Here is a 22,668-nt window from a genome sequence, read left to right on the forward strand (position 1 = left end):
TTTGTTCTGACTTCCATTATGCTGACTTCTGCCTTGGTTTTACAGGTTCCAAAGGATCTCTGTGAACCCATTTGTGATCTTATGTTTTAGGTCAGAGTCTCTTTTTCAAATACTGCAGGGAAAAATGCCATTGTATCTCATCGGTTCTGTCTAGGTTATGAAAAAAATCCATGAATGTCAGTGGATAGGGGAATGAGACATGCTGACGGTTTAGGCCTAGTCACAAGCTCCACTCTTGAGTCTGAGTACAGGGGCAGCTTTACTTGGAGTGCATAGCAATTGGGTATGAGTACTAGGAGGACACCTGCAAAGGTCACTGCAATGATTTCACCTTATAGGAAAAGTGCTTGCATATCCATGTTTATTGTAGCATTATTCACAATTGTTAAAACATGGAATCTTCTGTCTTTTGGGTAGATGCCAAGGAATGGGATTGCTGGTTCTTCATTTGAAAAGTGCTTGCACATCGATGTTTATTGCAGCACTTTTCACAATTGCTAAGACATGGAACCAACCCAAATGCCCCCGTATGGATGAATGGATTGAAAAACTGTGGCACATGTACTCTATGGAATACTATTCAGCCATAAAAAACAACAAAACCTGGCTTTTGACAGAAAGTGGAGGAATATAGAAGATTTACTGCTGAGTGAAGCAAGTCAGACTATGCAGGAGAGACACTGTATGTCCCCACTTAATATATACCGAGTGTCCGCACTCTATAACTAAAATTGACGGGCTAAAGGATGTACAAGCACAAGAGATGGGTGTGAATGCCAGATGTGGTGTGTGTGGAGGAGTGGGGCCTGGGGAAAAACATTTGGAGGAGGGATACGGCGACAGCATTGCTGAGACAGGGAGGTAGTGTTATATTTTGATCAACTGGACCGGGGAGAAATGTTCACATATTGAAATGATCACCTTGTAAGCTAAATAATGTGATTGAATATTTAAAAAAGTAAATAAAAAAAATCCCATGGAATCAACCCCAAAGTCCCAAAATAGATGAATGGATTGAAAAAAGTCTAAGACATATATACTACAGAATACTACTCAGCCATAATGAACAATGAGACCCTGGAATTTGGTCAAAAGTAGATGAATATGCAAGATTTAATACTGAGTCAGCAAGTCAGACTATGAAAGAGAAACATTGTATGTCCCTGCTTAATATATACGTAATATCTGCTCTATGACAGAAACTGAAAGATTGGAAGGTATAAAGGCATGGAGAACAACTGTAGATAGGAGAGACAGTGTGGGAAGAGGATTGACAATGGAAGGGATGGGAGGGAGGGAATCAAGGGGAAAAAACAAAGAAGAGACAAAATTATTAAATGAACAGTGAAAAATAGAAAATTATCTGGTGATGATAATGTATATGTTAATATCTTTGACTGGACTAGTATACAATGTATTCATGCTGGGAAAATTCATTTTGTATGCTATAAAGATGTATAGGGATTGCATGTAAAAAAAAAAAAGAAAAAAAAAGAAATGATGTGTATACGTCACACAGTGCTTTGGCTCCATTGCACAAAGTAGCTGCATACCTTGAAATAACCAATGTCTGCTTACACAAAATGGAATTCACATACAAAGCCAGGCTGACTCGAAGAAGAGGTTATTTACTGATTTCACCTCCAGGAGTGAGTGTAGTTTGCCAAAATTTTAGTGTAAATACATCATTATAATAGAAAAGTTACTCCAGGGTTGGTCCCCTAACCTAGTGGTTAAGGCAGTCAGGTCCCACATGGCTGACTGTGGTTCAAATCCTGGTACTGGTGGCTTGAAAAACATGTCATGTGCAAATGCGTGTGTGCTACAAATCCCACAGGGTGTGAAATGAAGGAGAAGAGATTGTGACATAACTGCACCCATTGGGGGGTGCTTTTTTCCTCTCTTTCTCTCTCACTCGCTGACTCACTGTCTCTTTCTGGCAAGTGCATGCATCCTCTGATAATTAAAAATTTTAAAAGTTAAGAAAAGAAAAAAAAAAGGAAAAAAACTTATTCCAGAGTTTTCTCAAAGTCTACAGGAGGGTCACTATATATTCTCTAAGGGGGAAAGAGCCTGCACTGGTTTAATATTGAAGTCCATTACAATAAACCATTTTCATGTGTTTCATTGGGTTTTTGCTTTTTTTTTTTTTTTTTGAGAAGTCTATGCTTTTTTTTTTTTTTTTAAAGTTTGTTTATTTCTTTTATGAGAGAGTGGGAGCCAGAGAGAGACAGACAGACAAGATAGACAAATGCAGCAAGAAGGTCTATGAAGATCTCAGCCAGCCAGGTTCATGGACACACGTGTAAAGGGAGACCTCAGACACAAATCTGTAACTTTCCTCTTTGACCTCAGCATGGTGGACCGTTGTGTTACTGCTGTGCCACTGTGGCTGCCCAGGAGGACCGTGCTATTTCAGTTTGAAGGATCCCTGTAGCAGGATCAATCAGTCTGGTTCCGAAGGGAGTGGACCAGCTTATGGCACTAACTTGAAACTTGGGAATCCCTAGTAACCTGATTACATTGTCTTACACAGGTCCAAAAAAGCTGCTCTATATTATTCTTTCTTCTACTCATTCCACACCTCTATGTCTTCCTAAATAGACATCTGGGAATGGTTAGTAATTCTTCTTGCAAACTTTTGACCTTATATGTCCAACTCTTTAGCCACCAAACAATTGTTACTAGTTACAAACTTCCTTTCCTCAAATATTTTATTGTTTATTGTAGGTCAGACTTTCTGTTAATTACTTTGCATGCGCTATTTCATTTATTCCTCATAACTACTATATGACATAGAGACAGACTATTACTGTTTTCATTGTCCAAAAGAAGAAACTTAGACTTTAAAATATTTAAATATCTTACCTAACATCACACAGCTAGAGCCAGAGATCTTAAAATTGTGCTGCATAAATAAGACAAAGGCTTTGCCCTCACCTCTTGGGTGTAGCACAGGAAGACAGACCTATAAATAAACTAGTGCATTAAATGTCAGATGGGCCATGATAATGATCTAAGCCGAGAAAAGTGAGGAAGCAAAAGAGAGAACAAGAGGGTGAAATAGGTGTTGGTAAAAAGTCTCTAGAGGAACTAAGCTGAGGTGTATGAGGAGGTGTTTACCAGCTGGTGGGTGGGAGCTGAGAGAGTATCCTAGGAACAGGACTTGTGCAAGTAAACACCAGAAGCATTTAAAAGCAATGCATGATGGGAACACTGCAAGTTGCTTGGCCTGGCTACAGCATTGGGTTCAAGAAGGAAGACTTGGGAGGATACAAGTAGGGCCTAACCATAGAAAGCATAGTTACAGTGAGAAGGATTTAACCAAGGGAAAATGCTGAGTCACTTAAGAGTTTTAAGAAAGAGTGATATCTCTTCATACATTTACAACCAGTATTTTAAGAAAATTTGTAAGCTTTCATTTTTTTTAATTGTATAAAATGTATAAGCATATTTACCTTTTTTTTTTTTTGAGAGGCTTTTTTTGCTATAGGGCGCATGTGCTTGCCAGACAGACAGAGAGAGACAGAGAGACAGAAAGCAAGAAATCACTCCCCCAGAGGGGATGGTCATGCTGCAATCCCTTCTCCTCCATTCTCCTCTCGGGATCTTGGGCACGCACGCGCACGTGCCCGGCGTGAGTTTTAAGCCACCGGGTCCAGGATGCGAACCACGGTCAACTACATGGGAGTCCAGTGACATAGCCATTATGCTAATTGCTGGTCCCAGCATATTTACCTTTGAAACTATTTTTAGTGTATAATTCAGTGGCAGTGAGTATATTCACTATGTTGTACAGTCATCTCCCACTATCCATTTCCAGAAAGTTTTCATCATCCTAAGCAGAAATCCTGTGCCCATTAAACAGTAACTCTCCATTGCTCCATTCCCCAGGCCCTGGTAACCTCTTTCTGCTTTCTGTTTCTATGACTTTGCCTATTTGAAGTTCCATATATTAGACAATATTTGTCTTTTAGTGTCTGGCTGATTTCACTAAGCATAATGTTTTCAAGTTTGACCATACTGTATCATGTGTCATTATTTGATTCCTTTCAAATATCACTGTGCGTATGTAATAATCTACTGTATGAAAAACATCCATTTATGTGTATACCACATTTTTCCATCTATCTATCTGTTGGTGGACATTTGTGCTATTTCTACCTTTTGGCTATGAGAACAATGTTGGTGGAGAATGGTGTACAAGCATCTGAGTCCCTGAGTTTAATTTTTGAGGTAAACATCCAGGAGTAGAGTTGCTGGATCTTGTGGTAATTCTGTGTTTAACTTTCTGAGGAATTGTCACATGTTTTCCATGAAGGCTGCACCATCTTACTTGCCCCTAGTGGAGTGTATGGATTTCAATTTCTGCACACATTAACCAACACTTCTTGATTCTAGTCAACCTAGTTGTGTGCAGTGGTAGGCCGCTGTGGTTTTGATTTGCATTTTCCTCATGACTGGTGCTGTTGTGCATCTTCTCATATGCCCCTTAGCCATTCATCTATCTTTTCTGAAAAGTGTCTATTTACGTCCTTTGCCCATATTAGGGTTGGACCTCTGTTGTTTATGTTGTTGAGTTGTAGGCATACTGTTCTCTCTTTATGACTGATAAGTTCCAGGCACCAGGTGGATCATTGTGTTTTCAAAGTATTACTCTGAGCCCAGCCATAGAGGCACAAGTGGTGGAATTCTGCTAAGAGATGCTGGGGCACATGAGAATGTGAGACCTGGGTTTGGTTCCCAGAGCAACTTAAACAAGCCAGGCAGAGTGGCATGTGCTGTAATTCCAGCTAATGGAAGTTAGGCAGAAGGCTCACAGCATGGTAAGATCCTGTCAAAAATACCTCTTTATCTTTTCTTTTCTTAGAAGAAGTAAAAAAGAAAAGCTGTACTGGCTATATTTCAGGGTGGCATAGGAGAGGTTTTTACTGTAGCCTAAGTAAAAGGTAATGGTAAACTGAATTGAGTCAGAAGCAGTAGGGTTGCTTAGTTTTAAGGAGCAGATGCATTTTCAGTTCCACATAATAACAAAGCCATCACTAAATCACTAATTCAATTATGTTGCTCTTAACTTTTTGATCTCTTGAACCAAGTGAGTTGAGAGAATTTGCTTTTTGTCTTATTTTAATCAGAGTAAATCCTATTTTGCAAATGCAAGAAGCAATAGTCAAGTTTTTTTCTTATTAAATTTTTAAATTTTTAATTAATTAATTTACATTCATTCACTAAGCATCATCATAGCATATAAAATGTGATTTCCCATCCATAATATACTTCATAGTGCCTTAATCATACATGCTATCATCAATAAGTTTTCATTTCTAGTTTCATATATATATATATTTATCTTGCCCCTATTTCTCGCCCTCTGCCATTTCCCACCTTCCTCCAATATTATGTCAATTTTCCAGTTGCTTTCCATTTCTTTTACCCCCACATTTGGTTGAGTCACAAAATTTCTTAAATAATTCAACTACTTTCAATAGCAAGCTCAGCTGATATATATGCATGTCTGACTTTATGCATTCACTTCTGAGTAGAATGAATATACTATAAGGTAGCAATAGGCTGATGCTAAAGAGCTTACTACAATTATTAATTATGTACTTTTTACTACATTTTTTATTTTCAAGAAAAGCAGTTTTAGCTTTAATAAATCAAGGAAATGGTAAGGAAATATGCTTAAAACTTAAAGCCAGGAGGAGAGGTTTTTGCTATGGATGCATGCGCTCACCAGACAGACAGAGACAGAGAGACAGAAAGCAAGAAATCATCCCCCGGGGGGATGACCACGCTGCAATCCCTTCTCCTCCATTCTCCTCTCGGGATCTTGGGTACGCACGCACATGCACCCGGCATGAGTTTAGGCCACCAGGTCCGGGACACGAACCGAGGTCAACTATGTGGGAGTCTAGCAACATAGCCATTACGCTAACTGCTGGTCCCAAAAAATCAGCAATATTTTAGTCAAAAGTCATAAAATACTATTTCACCAGTTCAGTCTCATGTACTTAATCTATCTTCTGTTGTGATTCGATCTTCCCGATTAAATTCTGGGATTCAACTCCAGAATTGTCCCTATGATTAAGTTGGCTATTTTCTTAGTTTTTGAACTCTTATTTCTGTGTGTATGTATTTATTTTTCCTAGTATAGCACTCCCTTGAGAAGTTCTTGGAGATTTGGTCTGGAGTTGGTAAATTCAGGTTTAGTTTATCTGAGAATGTTCTTGTCTTTTCTTCCCATATGAAGGATAATCTTGCTGGGTACAGTATTTTTGGTTGAAATTGCTTTTCCCTTAACACTTTGAATATATTTTCCCATTCCTTCCTTGCTCACATTGTTTCCGATGAGGTCCCCTATTAGCCTGATGGGATATCCTTTATAGGTAACTTGACATTTCTCTCTTGCCAATTTTAGTATCTTGTCTTTGTCTGTGGTTTTGGCCAATGTGGTTATAATGTGTCTTGGAGGAGATCTTCTTGGGTTGATTCTATTTGGGGTCCTTTGTATTTCTTGGGACTGGATCTTTGCCTCTCCAGGTTTGGAAAGTTTTCTTCCAGGATTTCATGGAATAAATTATCAATGCCCTTATGAATCTCTTTGCCTTCTGGATATCAATTATTCAGATATTTGTACGTTTGATGGTATCTAGTATTTCTCTTACGTTATTCTCATTTTGGGGGGCAATTTTCTGTCTTCGTGGTGGATTTTTCTAGACCAGTGATTCTATCTTCTACATCTGAAATTTCGATTTTCTGTATGATCTAGTCTGCTTTTGATACTTTCAAGGGAGGTTTTGACTTCCTGTATTATAGCCTTCATCTCTAACAGGTCCATTTGATTCTTTTTTATGGTGTGTATTTCCTCTTTCAGATCTTGCACGAATTTCCTTGCCTCCTGGAACTCATCAGCTCCTTTCTCCTGCCTATTCTGCAGTTAATTGTCTCTCTTTTCTTCCATCTCTGTTAGCTGTGTTCCTATGAATATTCTAAATTCTTTATCTGACATTTACATGAGTTTCATTGTACTGTCTGAGGCTGAAGAGGAGTTATTCCTTCCCCTTGGAGGAGAGGTATTTTCTTGCTTTCCCAGATTTCTTGTGACCCTGCAGTGATTTCTCTCATCTGATGGATGGTACATTTCCTCCTAATTCTTGAAGTTCAATCTGAGCATTTAGAGGTGTGCAGGAGGAAGTGATCTGCAATCTCTCTTCTGTTCCATTTTTCACTCTTTGTGCATCAGATTCTATGGGAATTGAGGAATATTCTGAACCTAATCATATTCAGGTATTTGAGTCCTGTTCACTTGAAACTGTTTAGACACTCAGTGTGTGGAGGCTGAGCAGCCAAGGGATAAAGATAAAGAGAAAAGAAAAAGAATTAGAGAAGAGGAAAGAAAAAGGAAAGATAAAATAGAAAAGAAGAAAGAAAAAATATAATAAAAAACTTCAGATTTTAATTTTAAAAGGCAAAAAATGAAAACCATGCAGTGTATGTGAAAGCAATATTTCACAGCTCAAGTTCAGTTGCCATCTCAGAATGGGCTTGGGTTTGTGCTTTCCAGGGAGAAGTCTCAGCAGAAAATCTTCATTTTTAGTCAATGAAAGCAATATTTCTCAGTTCAAGTTCAGTAGCCATCTCCAGAAGCAATAGTCAAGTTTTCTCAATAAGTGAAATACTCTGGTTTGAATGTGCCCACCCCCACACCCCTAAAATTCATGTACTGAAGTCTGGTGGGCCATCATAATGGTGTTCAGAGGGTGGAGATAATCTGATTGTTGTATTGAGAAGTGAAACTTTTGGAAGCAATTAGGATAAAGGTCATCAGATTAGGATCCCACGATTGAATCCTGGTGGGAGAAGGAATGGAACAGACACACGGACACAGACATACTGATTTTGCTCAAGCTCTTGTCATGTAATGCCCTGGGCTACCTCAAGACTCTGAAGAGAGCCCCCACCAACAAGAAGATGGTCATCATCAGATGCAGGTCCTTGACCTTGGACCTCCACAACCATGAGCTAAATAAACATCTATTTTTATAAAATACCAAGACTGAGTTATGCTTGTTGTTAGCAGTACAAGGAACTAAAACACTAAAAAACTATTAGAAGGTTAAAATAATATCAAATGATTCCTTCAATATAAAAGATACTGTAGAGAAAGTAGTGTAACTATATTTGTATCAGAGGGTAGAAAATTTGTAGACTGTTTAGTGGAAAAGATATTTTTGTTGGTAAAATTGGAGATGAGTTAAATGTTTATTCATACAGAAATGATCAATGGATTATTAAATACCAGGCAGTAGATCGATATGTAGTATGTAGTGACATGGAATAATATAAATGCACTGTTAAATAAAATGAGATACGGAATGTAACAAACAGTATGATTGTATTGATGGTAATGTCTATTTGGGCTGCTATAACAAAATACCTTAGACTGGGTAATTTACAAGTAACAGAAACATCTTGCTCACAGTTACCAAGGCTGGAAAGTCTAAGATTGAGGTGCTGACAGATTCAGCGTCTGGTGAGGGCCCATTCCTCAAAGATGGCATCCTCACATGGCAGAGGGGCAAACTCACTCCCTCAAGCCCCCCTCCACACTCTTCTTTTTCTTTTTTTTTCAGTCATATGATGTGCATAGTTGCTGGAGAGAGACTGAGAGAGGAAAAGGGAGAAATCAGCCCTGGGAGGATGACCATGCTGCAATTCCTTCTCCTCAAGTCTCCTCCTGGGAATTTGGGCATGCACACACATATGCTCAGCATGATTTTCAAGCCACTGGTTGTGGGATTTGAACTGCAGTCAGCCACTTAGGAGTCCAGCACCTTAACCACCTACTGGCTCCAAGGACAGTAATATTTGAGTGTGTTGTTGCTGCCAAATTAGCAAGGTGGAGGGAAATGGTCCATTATCACCATAGATGGTCACCTACAGTTTTCCTGTAAAAGCAAGGCTGATGCCTCACTCACATGGCGTCATAACCAAGACTGCCGATGAACATTCTATGACATCAATCCAGTCAGCAAACACGCAGTGAGCACCTGTTGGGTGCATAGTCAGTCAGGGGCTATATAGAAAGGAGTAGACAGAGATGTACAGCCTTCAAAGGAGTTTATGTGCAGTGAGGGGGAGGACATGGACACATGAATCATAGAGTAGGGTGTGGCTATATGACAGAGTAGGACAAAACCAGTTCTCCCTCACTTTTGACCTTTGTCAAAGGAACCTTCTCATTGCGTGATCTACAGCTCTTTACACCTCAGTCTTGTAATTTTCCATTAGTTCGAATATCTCCTCGTTTTAACCATCAGACTGTTCACTCCATAATGACTGTCCCTTCATCATTGTTGTTCATTTTGTATCCTCAGTGTTTGGGATAGTTCCTGCCACAAACAATGTGCTCACCAAATACATACTAAATGAATGGTTTCTAAGTTATAAATATATGTGTACATATAATTGTAAGTTCAAGTAATACACTATGAGAATACAAATAAGAAATTTACAGCTGTAATCCAAATCATGCTTTAAAAAGCTACCACTTCAGAATCAATAGCTTCAAGTCCTTAACACAATCCAAATGTGGCTAAGACTTGGGTGGTTGGAAAGTCTGTAAGCGAAGAGTACTAATCATGTGAATCTTCGTCAAGGCAGAACACACACAGCTTCCCGCATGTCATGTGGTACCCTCTCAGTGGTTGTCCTGAAGCTTCTAATGTGTTCAGACAGAATCACACTCTGACCTTCCTGTGCTAATTACTTTGTAGACTATTTATAGACCTCAATTCTCCTCTGAAGACCCACTCACCTCCTGGCGCCCTCACTCTCAGCAGACAACTCACCTCATGAGTCACTGAGAAAACCAAGGCCATCACTGTGCTTTCTGGTAACTTCCCACTCTTCACCACAATTCATCTACACCCACGTTTGTTCTGCAGGGATAAGGTGGCTTCCTTCCAGCAACGCCTGCACCTCTCCCTTCTCCTGTCTACTGGGTTCCTCCCACGAGTATCTCCAGTTCTGTAGTTCTGCTCCTGCTTACGCATAGCTCTCCACTACCATCACTTTCCTAGATTCCTGCTCCAGCCTGCTAACCTGCCTTACATTTCCACTTATTCATTTATCCCTCATTTACAGTGCAGTGCAAGAGATTCTTTCAAGTTGTAGGGGTATGAGAAATTCCCAGTGCATCAGCAATGACTCTCCTACTTTTCACCATTTAAAGAAACCTGAAGAGGGGCTGCTCTGTGGGTTAAGGGAGCTGGATTCCCCATGGCCAACCCTGGTTGGGATCCTGGCCCTAGAAACCTGAAAAACCTGCTGGGTATATGTGCATGTGTGCCCCTCAAGTCCCCACAGAATGAAAAAGTAGAGGAGAAGGGATTGTGGCATGATAGCATCCTGTTGTAGAGTAGCCAGTGTGGTCTTCTCCATCTCTCTCTGGTGATTGTACTTGTCCTCTGGCAATTAAAAAAAAATAAAAGTAACCTTAAGAAAATGTGAGTGATTAAAAATGATAGGAAATCATCTCAACTTTTTCCCTCCTGCCCTTTCCTTTGGGAAGCAAGCCATTATATACATGAGTATTTATCAGTCATAGTCCACATCTTGGTGCCTCTTACAGCTGCTAGGACATGCGGGAGCTGGAGCCCCACCTCAGTTGTCAGGCTCGTCTCTGCCTCTGCCTCTCGTGCATCTTGTACTGCAGCTCCACGTCCGCGTGCCTGGTCCACTGTCACATGCTGCTTTCTGGGTCTGCTCTCAGCACCATGATCATTGTCCCTGTCAACATTGCTCAGTCCATACCTGCTGCCCTGTGCCGGCTCACCTTCAGGCTTCCCAGTTGCAATCCTTTGGATTTTCTTGGATGGCTCCTTTTTTCTCTCCTCAGCTGCCTCTTGTTCTGCCTGCCCCTGGAAGGCCCATGTCCTCAGGGTCAGGGCCTCTGCCTTCCGCTTACTCTTTCAGCTCTCTAAGTCTCTTGCAGGCAATTTTATCCTCTTGAATATTTTGCATATGTCTTTTGTACACACTGCTTTTTTACTGATATATGATAATTATACGTATCTGTGGGATAAGATGTGATTTTTTTTTCAGTAACAAAATACAATGTGTATTGGTTATCTCAGTCACTTGGCATTACTTTATTTTGGGAATGTTGAAAATCCTCTTTTTAAATAACTCTTGAGATATGTCTGAATTGTCATGAACTATATTCACCCTACTGTATTTTCTAACACTGAAAATTGTCCCTCTTACTTACCTGTAGCTTTGTCTCCATTCACTAATATCTCTGTCCTTCCTCTCCTTCCCAGCCTAGAGTAACAAAGAACACATGGCATCTGACTTATCTCACTTAACATGATGTCTTCCACGTTCACCCATTTTACTTCAGTGAAGGATTTAGTTCCCTTTAATGTCTGAAGATATTCCGTAGCAGATACATTTAACACATTTTCTTTTTCCATTTCTTTACTGAGGGATACTTAGGTCGATTCCATATCTCGGTTACTGTGAATGGTGCTGTAGTAAGCACTGAGGTATAGATAACTTCATAGCATACTGGTTTCCTTTAAGCATCTCCTGTTGTGGGGCCAGCAAGTGGTATGGTTGTTAAGGCACTGGACTCCTACATGGCTGACTGCGGTTTGAGTCCCAGACCTAGTGGCTTGAAAATCACACTGGGCACATGCGCACATGTGCCCAAAATCCCAGGAGAAGAATGGAGGAAAAGAGATTGTGGTGGGGCCACCCTACCTACTCTTGGGGGTGATTTTTCACTTTCCCTCTTTCTTTCTCTGTCTCTCTGGTGAGTGCAGGTGCTCTATAGCAAAAACCTAAAAAAACAAAACAAAACTCCTATTGTTTTCTTCATCTGTGCATGTTACCTTCTACGCTAAAAGGGATTTTACAGATGTGACTAATTTAAGGATCTTGAACTGACAAGTTTATACTGTGCTGTCCAAGTGGATCCCAAATATTATAGGAGTCCTTATTAGAGGAACACAGAAGGAGATTTGATGACAGAAGAGGAAGTAGGAGATGTGACAATGGAAGCAAGAGCTTGCCGACATGAGAATATGCCCTCAAATTTAAAGGCCTAAAGGAATCCTTCTAAGTCCCAAAGGGTGTCCTCTTGCTGGGGGCCCTTCTTTGATCTTTGATGGCTTTTCCAGTCCCCTCTTTTCCCTTACCCACCTTCATGAAGCTTCTTTCAAACATTCCTTTCCAGTCCCTGCCCATAGAACTGCGGTCCCATTCCTGACCCGTGACTTAACAAGTGTTAGGCAAACTGTACAAGCCCAGCTCTGCACCGCAGCAGTGGCCGTAAAGGGAGAGTGGCCCACATTAGACGTTGCTGCTGTGCCTTTGCTAGAGAAAAGCACACAGCCACATGTGTCCCCATGACTGGATATTTTCCTAAAGTGCATCTGTGCGAATATTAGTTCTTTGTTGCTGCTGTAACAAATTATCACAAACTTAGCGGCTTAAAATAACACACATTTCTGCTGCCACAGGTCTAGAAGTCAGAAATCTGAAAATAATTTTACTGGGCTAAAAGGTGTCAGCTGGGCTGCTTCATTCAGGAGGCTCCAGGGTAGACTCCTTTTCCTTGCTCTTCCAGCTTCTGCAAGCCACCTTGTCGTGTAGCCCCTTATTTGCTTGAACCCAAGTTTTTGCTTCCCTTACCACATCTCAGACTTCCTCTTCTGTGTAGTCTCCCTCTAAGTCCCTCAAAAAAGGACTCTAAAAATATTTTGGATCCACTTGGGTAGTGCAATATCATCTTGTCAGCTGAAGATCCTTAAATTGGTCATATCTGTAAAATCCCTTTTGGCAGATACGATGACATGCATAGATTCCATGGACTAGGACATAGGTATCTTTGGCAGGGGGGAATTATTTAGAATTCCACGGTATAGCTTACATGAAATTTCATCTGCCTTTCACACAATCAGCTACACGTCTTTGTGACACTTTCTTGAGTTTTATTCGGGTCACATAATGTTACTTCTTAAAGCATTTTCCTTTAAATATATACATATATGTAGCTATAGTTTGAATATTTGTCCTTTCCAAATCTCACATTGAAATTTAACTACCATTAAATTAATAATAGAATTGATGGGATCCTTAAGAGCTGACCAGGCCTGAGGGCTCTGCTCTTACAAATGGATTAATGCCATTCTAAGGGAGTGGGTTTGTTATACAAGGGTAAGTTCATTCCCCTTTCTCTTCTCTCTCTTGCCCTCTTGCCATCTGCCATGGGATGGTGTATAGCAAGAAGATATCAGATACTGGTAATATGGGCACCTTAAACTTGGACTTCTCAGCAGTCAGCATTGTAAGAAATAAATAAATTTCTGTTCTCTCTCTTTTTGTCTTTTTAGAGAGGTTTTGCTATAGGGTGTGTGTGCTCGCCAGACAGATAGAGAGAGAAAGAGAGATAGAAAGCGAGAAATCACCCCCCAGGAGGGATGGCCACGCCACAATCCCTTCTCCTCCATTCTCCTCTCGGGATTTTGGGCACGCATGCACACGTGCTCGGCATGAGTTTAAGCCACCGGGTCCGGGACTCGATCCACGGTCGACTATGTGGAAGTCCAGCGATATAGCTATTATGCTAACTGCTGGCCCCATAAATTTCTATTCTCTACAAACTACTCAGTCTCAGGTATTTCATCATAGCAACATAAAATGAACTGAACACATCCATACAAGTTGATGTAGAAAATCAACCTTCTAGATACACTGATTTATCTTTAAAAAAGAAAACCAACTTAGAGAGTGTGATTTCTATGCCACTAATGTTTGTATTTAACTTCACAGAAAGTACATCACACTGATTTCATTTCTTCTTTCAGCCTGTTGAAAGAGGGCACATAAATATGTCACAGGAGTGTCAGAGTTGTGGAAAGATGTGGGCTGCTTGCTCAGATGCCACTGAATGGCATCACCTCTTTCTAGACTCCTCACCCTTAAAGCTGAGAGTCACTTCTGCCCCTCCCCTGTGATCCATCGACTGCATCTCACTTCACCTCCTGCAGTCCTGTCTAGTCCTTTGGCTTCCTCAGCTTTGCCACTCTTTTCAACACCCAATTGGAGATATTTCTGTTCAGCTCCTGTGCTTTGTCTGCCTCCCTCCTTCATGATTTTTTTTCCTTTGATAATCTTATCAACTCCTATAGCTTCAGTTCTCAGCCATTGGGTTGAAATTCAGATCCATGTTTCTTTCTTTCTTTTTCTTTCTTCTTTCTCTTTCTTTCTTTCTCTTTCTTTCTTTCTTTCTTTTTCTTTCTTTTTTTTTTTTAAGGTTTTTGTCTTAGGGCACGAGTGCTTGCTGGAGAGACTGAGAGACAAAGACAATGAGAGGGAAAGTGAGAACTCACCTGCCTAGGGGGATGGTCATGCCACAATCCTTTCTCCATTCTCTTCCCAGGACCTTGGGCATGCATGCACATGCACCTGATGTGATTTTCAAGTCACCAGGTCTGAGACTCAAACTGTAGTCAATCTTGTGAGAGTCCAGCAATGTGACTGCTATACTATCTTCTGGCCCCAGACCCATATTTCTTAAAATACCAAAAGGAAAATGTTTATTTGATAATTTCTTAAGTCCCTTCCTATGTCTCTTGGTTTAAAATGTCCTATTGATTACACTTCAATTTGTACATTAAATATATGTGTTCCATGAGAGAGAGAAAGGCAGAGAGCCAGTAATCCTCAACAAGGTCTTCATGTCACAATTCATCCCTAGTCTCAGCTGGCCCAGAACAGACACACATGTGTGTGCCCGGTGTGCTCAGGGTAGTCCCAGGGTGGGACATTAACCCAGGACCTTTCCCATGTGGGGCTAGTCATGTTACCACTGCACCAAGCTTGGCTTTGATATTACACATTTTAATAGCTTATCTTGGTGAGTATCTGGTATGGTGAAGCTCATATCATGAACACACATTCAAAAAAAGCTTGACTATATGTAGTTGGGTTATCTAATTCATTTAAAAGAAGAAATAAAACAGAAGCAGGCATTCGAAACTGTGACAAATGAAAGCAACCAAAACTTGATTTAGAGTATTAAAGTTCAGAACAGGTTGGGACCAGCAGTTAGCGTAATGGCTATGTTGCTGGACTCCCACATAGTCGACCATGGTTCGAGTCCCGGACCTGGTGGCTTAAACTCACGCCGGGCACGTGTGCGTGCGTGCCCAAGATCCTGAGAGGAGAATGGAGGAGAAGGGATTGCGGCGTGGCCATCCCTCCTGGGGGGGTGATTTCTTGCTTTCTGTCTCTCTGTCTCTCTCTGTCTGTCTGGCGAGTGCACGAGCCCTATAGCAAAAACCTCTCCAAAAAAAAAAAAAAAGAACAGGTTTAAACAAAGCTAATAGGTCCATTCATTGCTTCCCATTTAATAGCACCAAAGGGAGTTTGGTTATGGTGCTCAGACAATCAATAAAAGCACACTTCCCAGGTCACACTTTCACATAAAATGCAATAGCACTGTGCACCATAAGTATAGGTGAACAAACCATTTTCCAAATACAACTGCCTACCAATTGCCTTGAGATCAGAGTTCTCAAGTGTCAAGGAAAATTAAGCTCAGCGAAATGGAATAATAAATTCTAAGTGAAATGATAAGGCTTTCCTCCATTGAAGTCTCTGCATATTTTTTAGTATTTGGCTATCATTTACTTATAATATTATAAATAGTTTAGCACTTCCTCTGAGTTGAGTCTGATTTTTATACTTACTACATTTGTAATAAATAATGAGAATAATTGTGTATTATTGGGTTTCTGTCTGAAGTAAAACTTCCCTAAGTTTCAGTTCATCTGCTAATTAAACAGTTGTCAAGTTTTGGCAAGAATCAGATATATATCCTCTAATTCTCTTCGATAAAAGTATTTTACAATATATTTTAATATAGCGCCAGTTATTTATATTTCTTGTGTTTATCATATTTTGTGCTTGTGTAAATTACCACATTTATTGGTGTTAAATATGAGTAGCCTTAGACCTACATAAATGATAGACTGTCCGATTTTCTTCCACCGACTTTTTAAAATAGCTTCTAAAACCATATTAAACACAGATATCAAAATGATATACTTGTAAGAAAACCAATAAACCCACAGTTGAGACACACCTTTTCAAAACTAAACAATGGTCCTTCATAGAATCTATGTTTTATTCACTCATTTCATTCCCGTTTATATATTTGCTCTTTGCCCATGCGTACTTGCTAGGGGGCACACACTTACTGTTCCCAAGAAAGTAGATATTATTTAGCATAGAGTTTGTTCTTCATAAGCCAATAGTCTGACACAGGATCTATTGTAAAAAATTATAATTAAAAACAAATATACAAATAAATTCTCTCCTTTCCATCAGACTGTGAGGCCTGTGAGACAGAAAGCTCAACCTATCTTTCTACTTCTGTGAGAAGAGTAAGATCATTGGTCTGCTCTTGACCTGGACTTGAACCTGGTCTCTCCTGCTTACTGGCGGAGTGGTCATTACCAAATTACTTAACATGTTTTGCTTCGGCTTTTCTTTATTTAAAGTGACTGTGGTAGTGGTGTGGGATGGAAGGAGATTGGAGCAGATAATAATAACTATCTTGCAATGTTGTTTATAAAAAAATGAATATAAAGTTTATGACACTTAGTAGGCATGTAACAAATGTTCAGTGAAAAAATATGTTGGGAATTCAGGGGAAGGAAAAATCACTCACAGCTTGGTTGAACAGAGAATGCTCCTAAAGGGGTTATCTAATCTTAGGGAGTCTAGGGTATGGGCATGTTTTCAAAATAGAAAATCGTCCTCCTCTCTTAAAAATTTTAAAAGGTTTACTTCTTCCATGTGCAAGAGAGACACAGAGACATAGAGACAGCAATCTCCAACACCCTAGATCATGGGCATGTGCATGCCCAATGTACTCAGGGAGGTCTCTGGACACAACCCTGGAACCTTCCCAGGTGGGCCAGTTTCATAGTGCATTCCATTTTACTGCTGTGCCTCTGCTGGATCCCACCCCCCACCCAAATGCTTTTCTATTTCTTTTCTCTTTCATTCAGGTGGACACAAAATGTCTATGGTCATACTGTAATCTTACTCTCATCTCTCCCACAGGCAGCAAGCATGTCATCAACAGCCCAGTTTTAGGAAAGGACTCAGAAGCAGTCTTACAGCTTGAGAAAGGGAGGCACCAGGCCCTGTGCAAGGGGGGATGGGATGGACTGATGCCAGACAGTGGCAGGTGGCTATTTTCACGTAGCAGTCGGTGGCAAATGAAAGAGGTGTGTGCAGATCATTCTCCCCAGAGGCCATTCATTTCTCTACAGCTGAAAGAACAACAGGCTGATCCAAAACAGGACCAAAAGTTCAAAAGAATTATGACAGGTCAGTCGAGCGTCCCCTAAGTTTATCTGGATAAAAACGCCTAAGCACCCTCCAGTGTTGACAATGGGCTGACATCTGCGAAGGCTGAATGGGAAGATTGGAGCTGCCCTGAGAGGACTGTAACATTTCTTTAAAATGGATCCAAATGAAAACAAAATACATTTTGCATTGGTCACATCTTCCTAACCTTAAAGTAGGCTTGAAACTGCTCTGGGTATTATGCAAGTGAAGGCATTTCCCCAGTTATGAAGCCCTAATTTATGATAGTCTCATACACACCCATGATTGGTTGGGCACTCGCTTCCCTCCAATCTCCTGGCATCCTCCTTCTCATTCCCTCTTCTCTGTCTTGGGCTCATAAGGCCTCCTGATTGAGGTGCAGTGAGGCTGACTCCATGGCTATCCCATTGTGCTTTCTTCTCCTCCCCATCACAGCTCAATTAACTCAAGCTCAAACTTTTAATTGACTTTATTCAACCTTCTTCCTTCCTCCCTTAAGTCATCCAACTCCTGTCTAGCTAGACCAGAAAAGGTAACATTGGGTTTTAATTCCTACCAAGACAGGTTCCCTGGCCTTAGGGAGTTTAAAATCTAAAGTAGAAAATTATGTGTACCCCTATTTAGGTATAAACTCATCATAAATGGTTTTCCACAAATTTCTTTCTTCTCTCATTTATTTGTCCTCTTTCTTCCACTCCTCCCTCTCCCTCTTTCTTTCTTCAATCATTTTATAACTTTTTTTATATGTTTTTATGTTATTTATATGATTAGTTTATTTTTTGGTCCTTGTGTGGAAAAACATGTATACACACTGGGTGGGGCCCTCTCTCTCTTTTCCTTTTCCCTGTGAAATCAGATATCCACATGTGTGAGCAAATGCACAGTGGCCTATAGTCTCTCTCTCCTTCTGTATGCCTATTTCCTGACTACCTAACGCATCAGTGAGTGTTTTTCTACAGTGCTAACAGATTTAAAAGTCGGACGAAGATGATTCAAGTTCCATTTCTATTTTAAAATAATTGTCTTCTCTGCATGATAATATATGCATATATTCCTGGTAAATTACCCCCATCCTAAGCATTCATTCATGCTGCAGAAGATGGTGAATGTCACGTGCTAGGTGCTTACACATTGTAAGATGGGTGGGGCCCGGCAGCTGGCCTACCGGTGGCTATTTGTCAGGACAGTGAGTCATTCCTGTAGCTCTGCTGTTCCTCTCCTGACACTGGTTTAGCATGCTCCGCTGGATGAGCACCAGTGCTCCTAAGCCAAAATTTAGGCCCTTTTTTCATCTTCAGACAATAGTATATTTCCTATATTGCCTTTTTCCTCCCTGCAGGCACCAATTAGACCATTAAATGCCTGATGTGCACCATCTACGCGTGTCCTTGGTGTGGTAGGGTACTTGGTCCTGAGGCTATGGCTCCTCTGTCTTGTATCTGAATACTCAGTCTTTGAAATATTCACCAAAATGTGCTCTGGGGCTTGGGCCAGGTCTTAGCCTAGAAATCAGATCATCCACTGTTGTAGTTCATTTTGTTGCTAATCACAAAAAAATACCTAACACTAAACGATTTATAAAAATAAAAGTTTAGGCAGTTCATGGTTTGGAGATCTGAGGTGCAGGGGCCGTATCTGTGGGCATCTTGCTGAACCCGGTCACATTCTGAGGGCCAGACCAGAGCTGCTGTCCTTGAGTGTCTGATCTGGTCTCCTTCTCTCTCCTTTTAAACCCACCAGAACGCAATCACGGGACGTTCTATCCTAATCACTTAATCACTCTCGAAGCTTTCCTCTTACACCATCACAACCACAGCTCAACACACAGCTTTCTGGGAGACACAAACCACAACATCTATTGTACTTTTCCTGGGATCAGTATCAGTCACTGTCCTGAGCTCCTTAAGTAGCTCTCTGCATTAAATACTCTAAAAGCCTTGGCCAGCAGACCTGGGTTTGAGACTGGTGCTTGAGAGGGGGAGAATGAGAGGAAATGCTCAGCTCACATCCTCCTCCCCCTCCCAGCAGCTGGCAAAGCTGGCGGCTGGCAGCAGTGGTCCAAGATCTTGCCGGAGCCATCTGCGAGGATTTCGGTGGGGCCGGCTGCTCTGCACGCCGCGTGATGTGTGCACTGCGGCGTTGCCATGCAGTGGGCAGCAAGGAGGCGCGGGCGCCTTGGGTAGCTTTTGTGTTCTTGAGATAGACTGATCTGCTTGACTTGGGATCAGACCTCCCCTGCTGTCCCATTGTCTTAACCAGTAGTACTGGGGCGGAGGAAGCCAGGGGAGTGCTGCTCTGAAGTTTTAAACAGAACCCCAGTGCAGGCCTCCGGAGACATATGCAGAGAGTGTTTGAGGCGGGCCTGTCTGCCTTATAGGGCTGCGCGTCTAAGGGGTGCACCGGGCGGCTGATAAAAGAAGCGGTGGGGTACAGGCTCTGGGAAGGAGGGAGCTTTATTTGTTCTGCATTCTGCAGTGTATGTTAACCTGTCTGTGTGACCTTGACACACACAGTGGAATGACCCGCTTGTGTGGTGTGACCTGGGCCAACTGATTACTTTTATTTGCTAAATTGGGACTCATTCGGACTAGGACACCTGGCTACTTAGAGTGTGGGTTTGTTTATCTGCCAAGTTTGGCAATCAATTCAGGGCGCCAGGCCAGGCATGATGAGATGTCAGTGTCCTGGTCAGGAAGGGTGGACATTTCTAGTTTCTGCTTGTATCTATTTTTATGGCCGTCTTGATTTGTGTTACCACTGGGTTTGCTGTGAGCCTGGAATACATGCAAACGACAAGATTCAGAGTGAAACCTCAGAAGGTTTAATTTAATTCATTCTGAAACTGGTTAGATTTTTACTCTAATAATAAATCTAACCAAGTTTGGTGGATACTTTTTGAAGTCGCTGATTTTCTTTTCTTACATTTTGCTGTTAGTCAACAGAATCCCTCTCTGTGGAGGCTTTAAACTTTTCTATGTATTTTCTCCTTTTGTCTCAGTTTGCCAACTAACCTTTTGGGGCTAATGATGTTTCCTAAATAACCTTTCTGAGAATTGTGTATCATAGGGTCAAAGGAGTTATGTAAATATTTCTATTAAATTCTAATTTTCAAAGCCGTTACCTAATTGTGTTCAGTGTTAAAATGAAGAGCTTCAGGGACCAGCAGATGGCATAGTGATTCTGTCGCTGGACTCCCACATGGCCAACTGCAGTTCAAGTCCTGAACTCGGTGTCTTGAAACGCATGCCAGGCATGTGTGCTTGTGTGCCCAAGATCCCCAGAAGAGAAGGGATTTCTGCGTGGTTATTCCACCTGCCCCCTGCCCCCAGGGGTGATTTCTTGCTTTCCCTCTCACTGTCTCAGTCTCTCCTTCTCCAGCAAGTGCATGCACCCTAAGGTAAAACCTCTAAAAAAAATCAATAGCTTAAAAATTATTAGCTCAGTTGGGGATATTAACTAATAGACTTGTTGGAAAATAGTGTTTGTAAAGGTCAAGAAAAAAAATAGGTAGGATTGGGGCCAGCAAGTGGCATAGTGGTTAAGGTGCTGGACTCCCACATGGCTCAAGTCCCACACCCAGCGACTTGAAACTCATGTCAGCTGTGTGTATATGTGTGTCCCGAATCTCGAGAAAAGAATGGAGGAGAAGGAGAGGAGTGTGGCCATCCCCCCAAGGGATGATTTCTCACTTTCCCTCACCCTGTTTCTCTCTGTCTCTCTTTCCAGAGAGTGCACATGCCCTACGGCAAAAAATAAATAAAATTAAAAGGTAGTATTAACTTGCCTAAGATCAAGCATGTGTTGATTGGCCCGGGCGGCTGATAAAAGAAGCGGTGGGGTACAGGCTCTGGGAAGGAGGGAGCTTTATTTGTTCTGCATTCTGCAGTGTATGTTAACCTGTCTGTGTGACCTTGACACACACAGTGGAATGACCCGCTTGTGTGGTGTGACCTGGGCCAACTGATTACTTTTATTTGCTAAATTGGGACTCATTCGGACTAGGACACCTGGCTACTTAGAGTGTGGGTTTGTTTATCTGCCAAGTTTGGCAATCAATTCAGGGCGCCAGGCCAGGCATGATGAGATGTCAGTGTCCTGGTCAGGAAGGGTGGACATTTCTAGTTTCTGCTTGTATCTATTTTTATGGCCGTCTTGATTTGTGTTACCACTGGGTTTGCTGTGAGCCTGGAATACATGCAAACGACAAGATTCAGAGTGAAACCTCAGAAGGTTTAATTTAATTCATTCTGAAACTGGTTAGATTTTTACTCTAATAATAAATCTAACCAAGTTTGGTGGATACTTTTTGAAGTCGCTGATTTTCTTTTCTTACATTTTGCTGTTAGTCAACAGAATCCCTCTCTGTGGAGGCTTTAAACTTTTCTATGTATTTTCTCCTTTTGTCTCAGTTTGCCAACTAACCTTTTGGGGCTAATGATGTTTCCTAAATAACCTTTCTGAGAATTGTGTATCATAGGGTCAAAGGAGTTATGTAAATATTTCTATTAAATTCTAATTTTCAAAGCCGTTACCTAATTGTGTTCAGTGTTAAAATGAAGAGCTTCAGGGACCAGCAGATGGCATAGTGATTCTGTCGCTGGACTCCCACATGGCCAACTGCAGTTCAAGTCCTGAACTCGGTGTCTTGAAACGCATGCCAGGCATGTGTGCTTGTGTGCCCAAGATCCCCAGAAGAGAAGGGATTTCTGCGTGGTTATTCCACCTGCCCCCTGCCCCCAGGGGTGATTTCTTGCTTTCCCTCTCACTGTCTCAGTCTCTCCTTCTCCAGCAAGTGCATGCACCCTAAGGTAAAACCTCTAAAAAAAATCAATAGCTTAAAAATTATTAGCTCAGTTGGGGATATTAACTAATAGACTTGTTGGAAAATAGTGTTTGTAAAGGTCAAGAAAAAAAATAGGTAGGATTGGGGCCAGCAAGTGGCATAGTGGTTAAGGTGCTGGACTCCCACATGGCTCAAGTCCCACACCCAGCGACTTGAAACTCATGTCAGCTGTGTGTATATGTGTGTCCCGAATCTCGAGAAAAGAATGGAGGAGAAGGAGAGGAGTGTGGCCATCCCCCCAAGGGATGATTTCTCACTTTCCCTCACCCTGTTTCTCTCTGTCTCTCTTTCCAGAGAGTGCACATGCCCTACGGCAAAAAATAAATAAAATTAAAAGGTAGTATTAACTTGCCTAAGATCAAGCATGTGTTGATTGGCCCCACAGTGCAGTGGTTGGGAATTGTGTATTG

This window comes from Tupaia chinensis, unplaced genomic scaffold (genome assembly GCF_000334495.1).
Source record: "Tupaia chinensis unplaced genomic scaffold, TupChi_1.0 Scaffold000421_1, whole genome shotgun sequence".
In the NCBI taxonomy this organism is placed as follows: Eukaryota; Metazoa; Chordata; class Mammalia; order Scandentia; family Tupaiidae; genus Tupaia; species Tupaia belangeri.